Source organism: Bombina bombina, chromosome 11 (assembly GCF_027579735.1).
Source record: "Bombina bombina isolate aBomBom1 chromosome 11, aBomBom1.pri, whole genome shotgun sequence".
In the NCBI taxonomy this organism is placed as follows: Eukaryota; Metazoa; Chordata; class Amphibia; order Anura; family Bombinatoridae; genus Bombina; species Bombina bombina.
Genome location: NC_069509.1, coordinates 50,434,128 through 50,445,622, shown reverse-complemented (window position 1 = coordinate 50,445,622; position 11,495 = coordinate 50,434,128).

The window sequence follows — 11,495 nt, the reverse complement described above, 5'->3', positions numbered from 1 at the left end:
CTCAGTATGTGCATGTGTAGGACTGTGTGTGTGTGCGGAGCTCAGTATGTGCATGTGTAGGACTGTGTGTGTGCGGAGATCAGTATGTGCATGTGTAGGACTGTGTGTGTGTGTGCGGAGCTCAGTATGTGCATGTGTAGGACTGTGTGTGTGTGCGGAGCTCAGTATGTGCATGTGTAGGACTGTGTGTAGGTGCGGAGCTCAGTATGTGCATGTGTAGGACTGTGTGTGTGTGCGGAGCTCAGTATGTGCATGTGTAGGACTGTGTGTGTGTGCGGAGCTCAGTATGTGCATGTGTAGGACTGTGTGTAGGTGCGGAGCTCAGTATGTGCATGTGTAGGACTGTGTGTGTGTGCGGAGCTCAGTATGTGCATGTGTAGGAGTGTGTGTGTGCGGAGCTCAGTATGTGCATGTGTAGGACTGTGTGTGCGGAGCTCAGTATGTGCATGTGTAGGACTGTGTGTGTGTGCAGAGCTCAGTATGTGCATGTGTAGGACTGTGTGTGTGCGGAGCTCAGTATGTGTATGTGTAGGACTGTGTGTGTGCGGAGCTCAGTATGTGCATGTGTAGGACTGTGTGTGTGCGGAGCTCAGTATGTGCATGTGTAGGACTGTGTGTGTGCGGAGCTCAGTATGTGCATGTGTAGGACTGTGTGTGTGCGGAGCTCAGTATGTGCATGTGTAGGACTGTGTGTGTGCGGAGCTCAGTGTGTGCATGTGTAGGACTGTGTGTGTGCGGAGCTCAGTATGTGCATGTGTAGGACTGTGTGTGTGCGGAGCTCAGTATGTGCATGTGTAGGACTGTGTGTGCGGAGCTCAGTATGTGCATGTGTAGGACTGTGTGTACGGAGCTCAGTATGTGCATGTGTAGGACTGTGTGTGTGTGTACGGAGCTCAGTATGTGCATGTGTAGGACTGTGTGTGTGCGGAGCTCAGTATGTGCATGTGTAGGACTGTGTGTGTGCGGAGCTCAGTATGTGCATGTGTAGGACTGTGTGTGTGTGCGGAGCTCAGTATGTGCATGTGTAGGACTGTGTGTGTGTGCGGAGCTCAGTATGTGCATGTGTAGGACTGTGTGTGTGCGGAGCTCAGTATGTGCATGTGTAGGACTGTGTGTGTGCGGAGCTCAGTATGTGCATGTGTAGGACTGTGTGTGTGCGGAGCTCAGTATGTGCATGTGTAGGACTGTGTGTGTGCGGAGCTCAGTATGTGCATGTGTAGGACTGTGTGTGTGCGGAGCTCAGTATGTGCATGTGTAGGACTGTGTGTGTGCGGAGCTCAGTATGTGCATGTGTAGGACTGTGTGTGTGCGGAGCTCAGTATGTGCATGTGTAGGACTGTGTGTGTGCGGAGCTCAGTATGTGCATGTGTAGGACTGTGTGTGTGCGGAGCTCAGTATGTGCATGTGTAGGACTGTGTGTGTGCGGAGCTCAGTATGTGCATGTGTAGGACTGTGTGTGTGTGCGGAGCTCAGTATGTGCATGTGTAGGACTGTGTGTGTGCGGAGCTCAGTATATGCATGTGTAGGAGTGTGTGTGTGCGGAGCTCAGTACGTGCATGTGTAGGACTGTGTGTGTGCGGAGCTCAGTATGTGCATGTGTAGGACTGTGTGTGTGCGGAGCTCAGTGTGTGCATGTGTAGGACTGTGTGTGTGCGGAGCTCAGTGTGTGCATGTGTAGGACTGTGTGTGTGCGGAGCTTAGTATGTGCATGTGTAGGACTGTGTGTGTGCGGAGCTCAGTATGTGCATGTGTAGGACTGTGTGTGTGTGCGGAGCTCAGTATGTGCATGTGTAGGACTGTGTGTGTGCGGAGCTCAGTATGTGCATGTGTAGGACTGTGTGTGTGTGTGCGGAGCTCAGTATGTGCATGTGTAGGACTGTGTGTGTGTGTGCGGAGCTCAGTATGTGCATGTGTAGGACTGTGTGTGCGCGGAGCTCAGTATGTGCATGTGTAGGACTGTGTGTGTGTGTGCAGAGCTCAGTATGTGCATGTGTAGTACTGTGTGTGTGCGGAGCTCAGTATGTGCATGTGTAGGACTGTGTGTGTGCATGTGTAGGACTGTGTGTGTGCGGAGCTCAGTATGTGCATGTGTAGTACTGTGTGTGTGTGCGGAGCTCAGTATGTGCATGTGTAGTACTGTGTGTGTGTGTGCGGAGCTCAGTATGTGCATGTGTAGTACTGTGTGTGTGCGGAGCTCAGTATGTGCATGTGTAGGACTGTGTGTGTGTGCATGTGTAGGACTGCGTGTGTGCGGAGCTCAGTATGTGCATGTGTAGGACTGTGTGTGCGGAGCTCAGTATGTGCATGTGTAGGACTGTGTGTGCGGAGCTCAGTATGTGCATGTGTAGGACTGTGTGTGCGGAGCTCAGTATGTGCATGTGTAGGACTGTGTGTGTGCGGAGCTCAGTATGTGCATGTGTAGGACTGTGTGTGTGCGGAGCTCAGTATGTGCATGTGTAGGACTGTGTGTGTGCGGAGCTCAGTATGTGCATGTGTAGGACTGTGTGTGTGCGGAGCTCAGTATGTGCATGTGTAGGACTGTGTGTGTGCGGAGCTCAGTATGTGCATGTGTAGGACTGTGTGTGTGCGGAGCTCAGTATGTGCATGTGTAGGACTGTGTGTGTGCGAAGCTCAGTATGAGCATGTGTAGGACTGTGTGTGTGCGGAGCTCAGTATGTGCATGTGTAGGACTGTGTGTGTGCATGTGTAGGACTGTGTGTGTGCGGAGCTCAGTATGTGCATGTGTAGTACTGTGTGTGTGTGCGGAGCTCAGTATGTGCATGTGTAGTACTGTGTGTGTGTGCGGAGCTCAGTATGTGCATGTGTAGGACTGTGTGTGTGCATGTGTAGGACTGTGTGTGTGCGGAGCTCAGTATGTGCATGTGTAGTACTGTGTGTGTGTGCGGAGCTCAGTATGTGCATGTGTAGGACTGTGTGTGTGCGGAGCTCAGTATGTGCATGTGTAGGACTGTGTGTGTGCATGTGTAGGACTGTGTGTGTGCGGAGCTCAGTATGTGCATGTGTAGTACTGTGTGTGTGTGCGGAGCTCAGTATGTGCATGTGTAGTACTGTGTGTGTGTGCGGAGCTCAGTATGTGCATGTGTAGTACTGTGTGTGTGCGGAGCTCAGTATGTGCATGTGTAGGACTGTGTGTGTGTGCATGTGTAGGACTGCGTGTGTGCGGAGCTCAGTATGTGCATGTGTAGGACTGTGTGTGTGTGTGCAGAGCTCAGTATGTGCATGTGTAGGACTGTGTGTGCGGAGCTCAGTATGTGCATGTGTAGGACTGTGTGTGCGGAGCTCAGTATGTGCATGTGTAGGACTGTGTGTGTGCGGAGCTCAGTATGTGCATGTGTAGGACTGTGTGTGTGCGGAGCTCAGTATGTGCATGTGTAGGACTGTGTGTGTGCGGAGCTCAGTATGTGCATGTGTAGGACTGTGTGTGCGGAGCTCAGTATGTGCATGTGTAGGACTGTGTGTGCGGAGCTCAGTATGTGCATGTGTAGGACTGTGTGTGTGCGGAGCTCAGTATGTGCATGTGTAGGACTGTGTGTGTGCGGAGCTCAGTATTTGCATGTGTAGGACTGTGTGTGTGCGGAGCTCAGTATGTGCATGTGTAGGACTGTGTGTGTGCGGAGCTCAGTATGTGCATGTGTAGGACTATGTGTGTGTGTGCGGAGCTCAGTATGTGCATGTGTAGGACTGTGTGTGTGCATGTGTAGGACTGTGTGTGTGCGGAGCTCAGTATGTGCATGTGTAGGACTGTGTGTGCGGAGCTCAGTATGTGCATGTGTAGGACTGTGTGTGTGTGCGGAGCTCAGTATGTGCATGTGTAGGACTGTGTGTGTGCAGAGCTCAGTATGTGCATGTGTAGGACTGTGTGTGTGCGGAGCTCAGTATGTGCATGTGTAGGACTGTGTGTGTGTGCATGTGTAGGACTGCGTGTGTGCGGAGCTCAGTATGTGCATGTGTAGGACTGTGTGTGTGTGCGGAGCTCAGTATGTGCATGTGTAGGACTGTGTGTGTGCAGAGCTCAGTATGTGCATGTGTAGGACTGTGTGTGTGTGTGTACGGAGCTCAGTATGTGCATGTGTAGGACTGTGTGTGTGCGGAGCTCAGTATGTGCATGTGTAGGACTGTGTGTGTGCGGAGCTCAGTATGTGCATGTGTAGGACTGTGTGTGTGTGCGGAGCTCAGTATGTGCATGTGTAGGACTGTGTGTGTACGGAGCTCAGTATGTGCATGTGTAGGACTGTGTGTGTGTGTACGGAGCTCAGTATGTGCATGTGTAGGACTGTGTGTGTGCGGAGCTCAGTATGTGCATGTGTAGGACTGTGTGTGTGCGGAGCTCAGTATGTGCATGTGTAGGACTGTGTCTGTGCGGAGCTCAGTATGTGCATGTGTAGGACTGTGTGTGTGCGGAGCTCAGTATGTGCATGTGTAGGACTGTGTGTGTGCGGAGCTCAGTATGTGCATGTGTAGGACTGTGTGTGTGCGGAGCTCAGTATGTGCATGTGTAGGACTGTGTGTGCGGAGCTCAGTATGTGCATGTGTAGGACTGTGTGTGTGCGGAGATCAGTATGTGCATGTGTAGGACTGTGTGTGCGGAGCTCAGTATGTGCATGTGTAGGACTGTGTGTGTGTGCGGAGCTCAGTATGTGCATGTGTAGGACTGTGTGTGTGCAGAGCTCAGTATGTGCATGTGTAGGACTGTGTGTGTGCGGAGCTCAGTATGTGCATGTGTAGGACTGTGTGTGTGTGCATGTGTAGGACTGCGTGTGTGCGGAGCTCAGTATGTGCATGTGTAGGACTGTGTGTGTGTGTGCAGAGCTCAGTATGTGCATGTGTAGGACTGTGTGTGTGCGGAGCTCAGTATGTGCATGTGTAGGACTGTGTGTGTGCGGAGCTCAGTATGTGCATGTGTAGGACTGTGTGTGTGCGGAGCTCAGTATGTGCATGTGTAGGACTGTGTGTGTGCGGAGCTCAGTATGTGCATGTGTAGGACTGTGTGTGTGTGCGGAGCTCAGTATGTGCATGTGTAGGACTGTGTGTGTGCGGAGCTCAGTATGTGCATGTGTAGGACTGTGTCTGTGCGGAGCTCAGTATGTGCATGTGTAGGACTGTGTGTGTGCGGAGCTCAGTTATGTGCATGTGTAGGACTGTGTGTGTGCGGAGCTCAGTATGTGCATGTGTAGGACTGTGTGTGTGCGGAGCTCAGTATGTGCATGTGTAGGACTGTGTGTGTGTGCGGAGCTCAGTATGTGCATGTGTAGGACTGTGTGTGTGCGGAGATCAGTATGTGCATGTGTAGGACTGTGTGTGTGTGTGCGGAGCTCAGTATGTGCATGTGTAGGACTGTGTGTGTGCGGAGCTCAGTATGTGCATGTGTAGGACTGTGTGTGGTGCGGAGCTCAGTATGTGCATGTGTAGGACTGTGTGTGTGCGGAGCTCAGTATGTGCATGTGTAGGACTGTGTGTGTGTGCGGAGCTCAGTATGTGCATGTGTAGGACTGTGTGTGGTGCGGAGCTCAGTATGTGCATGTGTAGGACTGTGTGTGTGTGCGGAGCTCAGTATGTGCATGTGTAGGACTGTGTGTGTGCGGAGCTCAGTATGTGCATGTGTAGGACTGTGTGTGTGCGGAGCTCAGTATGTGCATGTGTAGGACTGTGTGTGTGTGCGGAGCTCAGTATGTGCATGTGTAGGACTGTGTGTGTGCGGAGCTCAGTATGTGCATGTGTAGGACTGTGTGTGTGTGCGGAGCTCAGTATGTGCATGTGTAGGACTGTGTGTGCGGAGCTCAGTATGTGCATGTGTAGGACTGTGTGTGTGCGGAGCTCAGTATGTGCATGTGTAGGACTGTGTGTGTGCGGAGCTCAGTATGTGCATGTGTAGGACTGTGTGTGTGCGGAGCTCAGTATGTGCATGTGTAGGACTGTGTGTGTGCGGAGCTCAGTATGTGCATGTGTAGGACTGTGTGTGTGCGGAGCTCAGTATGTGCATGTGTAGGACTGTGTGTGTGCGGAGCTCAGTATGTGCATGTGTAGGACTGTGTGTGCGGAGCTCAGTATGTGCATGTGTAGGACTGTGTGTGTGCGGAGCTCAGTATGTGCATGTGTAGGACTGTGTGTGTGCGGAGCTCAGTATGTGCATGTGTAGGACTGTGTGTGTGCGGAGCTCAGTATGTGCATGTGTAGGACTGTGTGTGTGTGCGGAGCTCAGTATGTGCATGTGTAGGACTGTGTGTGTGTGCGGAGCTCAGTATGTGCATGTGTAGGACTGTGTGTGTGCGGAGCTCAGTATGTGCATGTGTAGGACTGTGTGTGTGCGGAGCTCAGTATGTGCATGTGTAGGACTGTGGTGTGTGCGGAGCTCAGTATGTGCATGTGTAGGACTGTGTGTGTGCGGAGCTCAGTATGTGCATGTGTAGGACTGTGTGTGTGCGGAGCTCAGTATGTGCATGTGTAGGACTGTGTGTGTGCGGAGCTCAGTATGTGCATGTGTAGGACTGTGTGTGTGCGGAGCTCAGTATGTGCATGTGTAGGGACTGTGTGTGTGCGGAGCTCAGTATGTGCATGTGTAGGGACTGTGTGTGTGCGGAGCTCAGTCTGTGCATGTGTAGGACTGTGTGTGTGCGGAGCTCAGTATGTGCATGTGTAGGACTGTGTGTGTGTGCGGAGCTCAGTATGTGCATGTGTAGGACTGTGTGTGTGCGGAGCTCAGTATGTGCATGTGTAGGAGTGTGTGTGTGCGGAGCTCAGTATGTGCATGTGTAGGACTGTGGTGTGTGCTGGAGCTCAGTAAGTGCATGTGTAGGACTGTGTGTGTGCGGAGCTCAGATGTGCATGTGTAGGACTGTGTGTGTGCGGAGCTCAGTGTGTGCATGTGTAGGACTGTGTGTGTGCGGAGCTTAGTATGTGCATGTGTAGGACTGTTGTGTGCGGAGCTCAGTATGTGCATGTGTAGGACTGTGTGTGTGTGCGGAGCTCAGTATGTGCATGTGTAGGACTGTGTGTGGTGCGGAGCTCAGTATGTGCATGTGTAGGACTGTGTGTGTGTGTGCGGAGCTCAGTATGTGCATGTGTAGGACTGCTGTGTGTTGCGGAGCTCAGTATGTGCATGTGTAGGACTGTGTGTGCGCGGAGCTCAGTATGTGCATGTGTAGGACTGTGTGTGTGTGCAGAGCTCAGTATGTGCATGTGTAGTACGTGTGTGTGCGGAGCTCAGTATGTGCATGTGTAGGACTGTGTGTGTGCATGTGTAGGACTGTGTGGTGCGGAGCTCAGTATGTGCATGTGTAGTACTGGTGTGTGGTGCGGAGCTCAGTATGTGCATGTGTAGTACTGTGTGTGTGTGTGCGGAGCTCAGTATGTGCATGTGTAGTACTGGGGGGTGTTGGTGCGAGCTCAGTATGTGCATGTGTAGGACTGTGTGGTGTGCATGTGTAGGACTGCGTGTGTGCGTGAGCTCAGTATGTGCATGTGTATGGACTGTGTGTGCGGAGCTCAGTATGTGCATGTGTAGGACTGTGTGTGCGGAGCTCAGTATGTGCATGTGTAGGACTGTGTGTGCGGAGCTCAGTATCTGCATGTGTAGGACTGGTGTGTGTGCGGAGCTCAGTATGTGCATGTGTAGGACTGTGTGGTGTGCGGAGCTCAGTATGTGCATGTGTAGGACTGTGTGTGTGCGGAGCTCAGTATGTGCATGTGTAGGGACTGTGTGTGTGCGGAGCTCAGTATGTGCATGTGTAGGGACTGTGTGTGTGCGGAGCTCAGTATGTGCATGTGTAGGACTGTGTGTGTGCGGAGCTCAGTATGAGCATGTGTAGGACTGTGTGTGTGCGGAGCTCAGTATGTGTGCATGTGTAGGACTGTGTGTGTGCATGTGTAGGACTGTGTGTGTGCGGAGCTCAGTAGTGTGCATGTGTAGTACTGTGTGTGTTGCGGAGCTCAGTATGTGCATGTGTAGTACTGTGTGTGTGTGCGGAGCCATTAAGTGCATGTGTAGGACTGTGTGTGTTGCATGTTGTATAGTGGACTGTGTTGTGCGGAGCTCAGTATGTGCATGTGTAGTAGCTGTGTGTGTGTGCGAGCTCAGTATGTGCATGTGTAGGAGGGACTGTGATGTGGTGCGGAGGCTCAGTAATGTGCATGTGTAGGACTGTGTGTGTCATGTGTAGGACTGTGTGTGTGTGCGGAGCTCAGTATGGTGCATGTGTAGTACTGTGTGTGTGTGCGGAGCTCAGTATGTGCATGTGTAGAACTAGTGTGTGTGTGCGGAGCTCAGTATGTGCATGTGTAGTAACTGTGGTGTGGTGCGGAGCTCAGTATGTGCATTGTGTAGGACTGTTTGTGTGTGCATGGTGTAGGACTCGCGTGTGTGCGGAGCTCAGTATGTGCATGTGTAGGACTGTGTGTGTGTGCAGGAGCTCAGTATGTGCATGTGTAGGACTGTGTGTGCGGAGCTCAGTATGTGCATGTGTAGGACTGTGTGTGCGGAGCTCAGTATGTGCATGTGTAGGACTGTGTGTGTGCGGAGCTCAGTATGTGCCATGTGTAGGACTGTGTGTGTGCGGGAGCTCAGTATGTGCATGTGTAGGACTGTGTGTGTGCGGAGCTCAGTATGTGCATGTGTAGGACTGTGTGTGCGGAGCTCAGTATGTGCATGTGTAGGACTGTGTGTGCGGAGCTCAGTATGTGCATGTGTAGGACTGTGTGTGTGCGGAGCTCAGTATGTGCATGTGTAGGACTGTGTGTGTGCGAGCTCAGTATTTGCATGTGTAGGACTGTGTGTGTGCGAGCTCAGTATGTGCATGTGTAGGACTGTGTGTGTGCGGAGCTCAGTATGTGCATGTGTAGGACTATGTGTGTGTGTGCGGAGCTCAGTATGTGCATGTGTAGGACTGTGTGTGTGCATGTGTAGGACTGTGTGTGTGCGGAGCTCAGTATGTGCATGTGTAGGACTGTGTGTGTGCGGAGCTCAGTATGTGCATGTGTAGGACTGTGTGTGCGGAGCTCAGTATGTGCATGTGTAGGACTGTGTGTGTGCGGAGCTCAGTATGTGCATGTGTAGGACTGTGTGCGGAGCTCAGTATGTGCATGTGTAGGACTGTGTGTGCGGAGCTCAGTATGTGCATGTGTAGGACTGTGTGTGTACGGAGCTCAGTATGTGCATGTGTAGGACTGTGTGTGTGCGGAGCTCAGTATGTGCATGTGTAGGACTGTGTGTGCGGAGCTCAGTATGTGCATGTGTAGGACTGTGTGTGTGCGGAGCTCAGTATGTGCATGTGTAGGACTGTTTGTGTGCGGAGCTCAGTATGTGCATGTGTAGGACTGTGTGTGCGGAGCTTAGTATGTGCATGTGTAAGACTGTGTGTGTGCGGAGCTCAGTATGTGCATGTGTAGGACTGTGTGTGTGCGGAGCTCAGTATGTGCATGTGTAGGACTGTGTGTACGGAGCTCAGTATGTGCATGTGTAGGACTGTGTGTGCGGAGCTCAGTATGTGCATGTGTAGGACTGTGTGTGTGCGGAGCTCAGTATGTGCATGTGTAGGACTGTGTGTGTGCGGAGCTCAGTATGTGCATGTGTAGGACTGTGTGTGTGTGTGCGGAGCTCAGTATGTGCATGTGTAGGACTGTGTGCGTGCGGAGCTCAGTATGTGCATGTGTAGGACTGTGTGTGTGTGTGCGGAGCTCAGTATGTGCATGTGTAGGACTGTGTGTGTGCGGAGCTCAGTATGTGCATGTGTAGGACTGTGTGTGTGCGGAGCTCAGTATGTGCATGTGTAGGACTGTGTGTGTGTGCAGAGCTCAGTATGTGCATGTGTAGGACTGTGTGTGTGCGGAGCTCAGTATGTGCATGTGTAGTACTGTGTGTGTGTGCGGAGCTCAGTATGTGCATGTGTAGTACTGTGTGTGTGCGGAGCTCAGTATGTGCATGTGTAGGACTGTGTGTGTGTGCATGTGTAGGACTGTGTGTGTGTGCATGTGTAGGACTGCGTGTGTGCGGAGCTCAGTATGTGCATGTGTAGGACTCTGTGTGTGTGTGCAGAGCTCAGTATGTGCATGTGTAGGACTGTGTGTGCGGAGCTCAGTATGTGCATGTGTAGGACTGTGTGTGCGGAGCTCAGTATGTGCATGTGTAGGACTGTGTGTGTGCGAGCTCAGTATGTGCATGTGTAGGACTGTGTGTGTGCGGAGCTCAGTATGTGCATGTGTAGGACTGTGTGTGTGCGGAGCTCAGTATGTGCATGTGTAGGACTGTGTGTGTGCGGAGCTCAGTATGTGCATGTTTAGGACTATGTGTGTGTGTGCGGAGCTCAGTATGTGCATGTGTAGGACTGTGTGTGCATGTGTAGGACTGTGTGTGTGCGGAGCTCAGTATGTGCATGTGTAGGACTGTGTGTGTGCGGAGCTCAGTATGTGCATGTGTAGGACTGTGTGTGCGGAGCTCAGTATGTGCATGTGTAGGACTGTGTGTGTGCGGAGCTCAGTATGTGCATGTGTAGGACTGTGTGTGTGTGCGGAGCTCAGTATGTGCATGTGTAGGACTGTGTGTGTGCGGAGCTCAGTATATGCATGTGTAGGAGTGTGTGTGTGGAGCTCAGTATGTGCATGTGTAGGACTGTGTGTGTACGGAGCTCAGTATGTGCATGTGTAGGACTGTGTGTGCGGAGCTCAGTATGTGCATGTGTAGGACTGTGTGTGCGGAGCTCAGTATGTGCATGTGTAGGACTGTGTGTGTACGGAGCTCAGTATGTGCATGTGTAGGACTGTGTGTGTGCGGAGCTCAGTATGTGCATGTGTAGGACTGTGTGTGCGGAGCTCAGTATGTGCATGTGTAGGACTGTGTGTGTGCGGAGCCCAGTATGTGCATGTGTAGGACTGTGTGTGTGCGGAGCTCAGTATGTGCATGTGTAGGACTGTGTGTGTGCGGAGCTCAGTATGTGCATGTGTAGGACTGTGTGTGTGCGGAGCTCAGTATGTGTATGTGTAGGACTGTGTGTGTGCGGAGCTCAGTATGTGCATGTGTAGGACTGTGTGTGCGGAACCTAGTATGTGCATGTGTAGGACTGTGTGTGTGCGGAGCTCAGTATGTGCATGTGTAGGACTGTGTGTGTGCGGAGCTCAGTATGTGCATGTGTAGGACTGTGTGTGTGCGGAGCTTAGTATGTGCATGTGTAGGACTGTGTGTGTGCGGAGCTCAGTATGTGCATGTGTAGGACTGTGTGTGTACGGAGCTCAGTATGTGCATGTGTAGGACTGTGTGTGTGTGTGCGGAGCTCAGTATGTGCATGTGTAGGACTGTGTGTGTGCGGAGCTCAGTATGTGCATGTGTAGGACTGTGTGTGTGCGGAGCTCAGTATGTGCATGTGTCTGTGTGTGTGTGCGGAGCTCAGTATGTGCATGTGTAGGACTGTGTGTGTGCGGAGCTCAGTATGTGCATGTGTAGGACTGTGTGTGTGCGGAGCTCAGTATGTGCATGTGTAGGACTGATG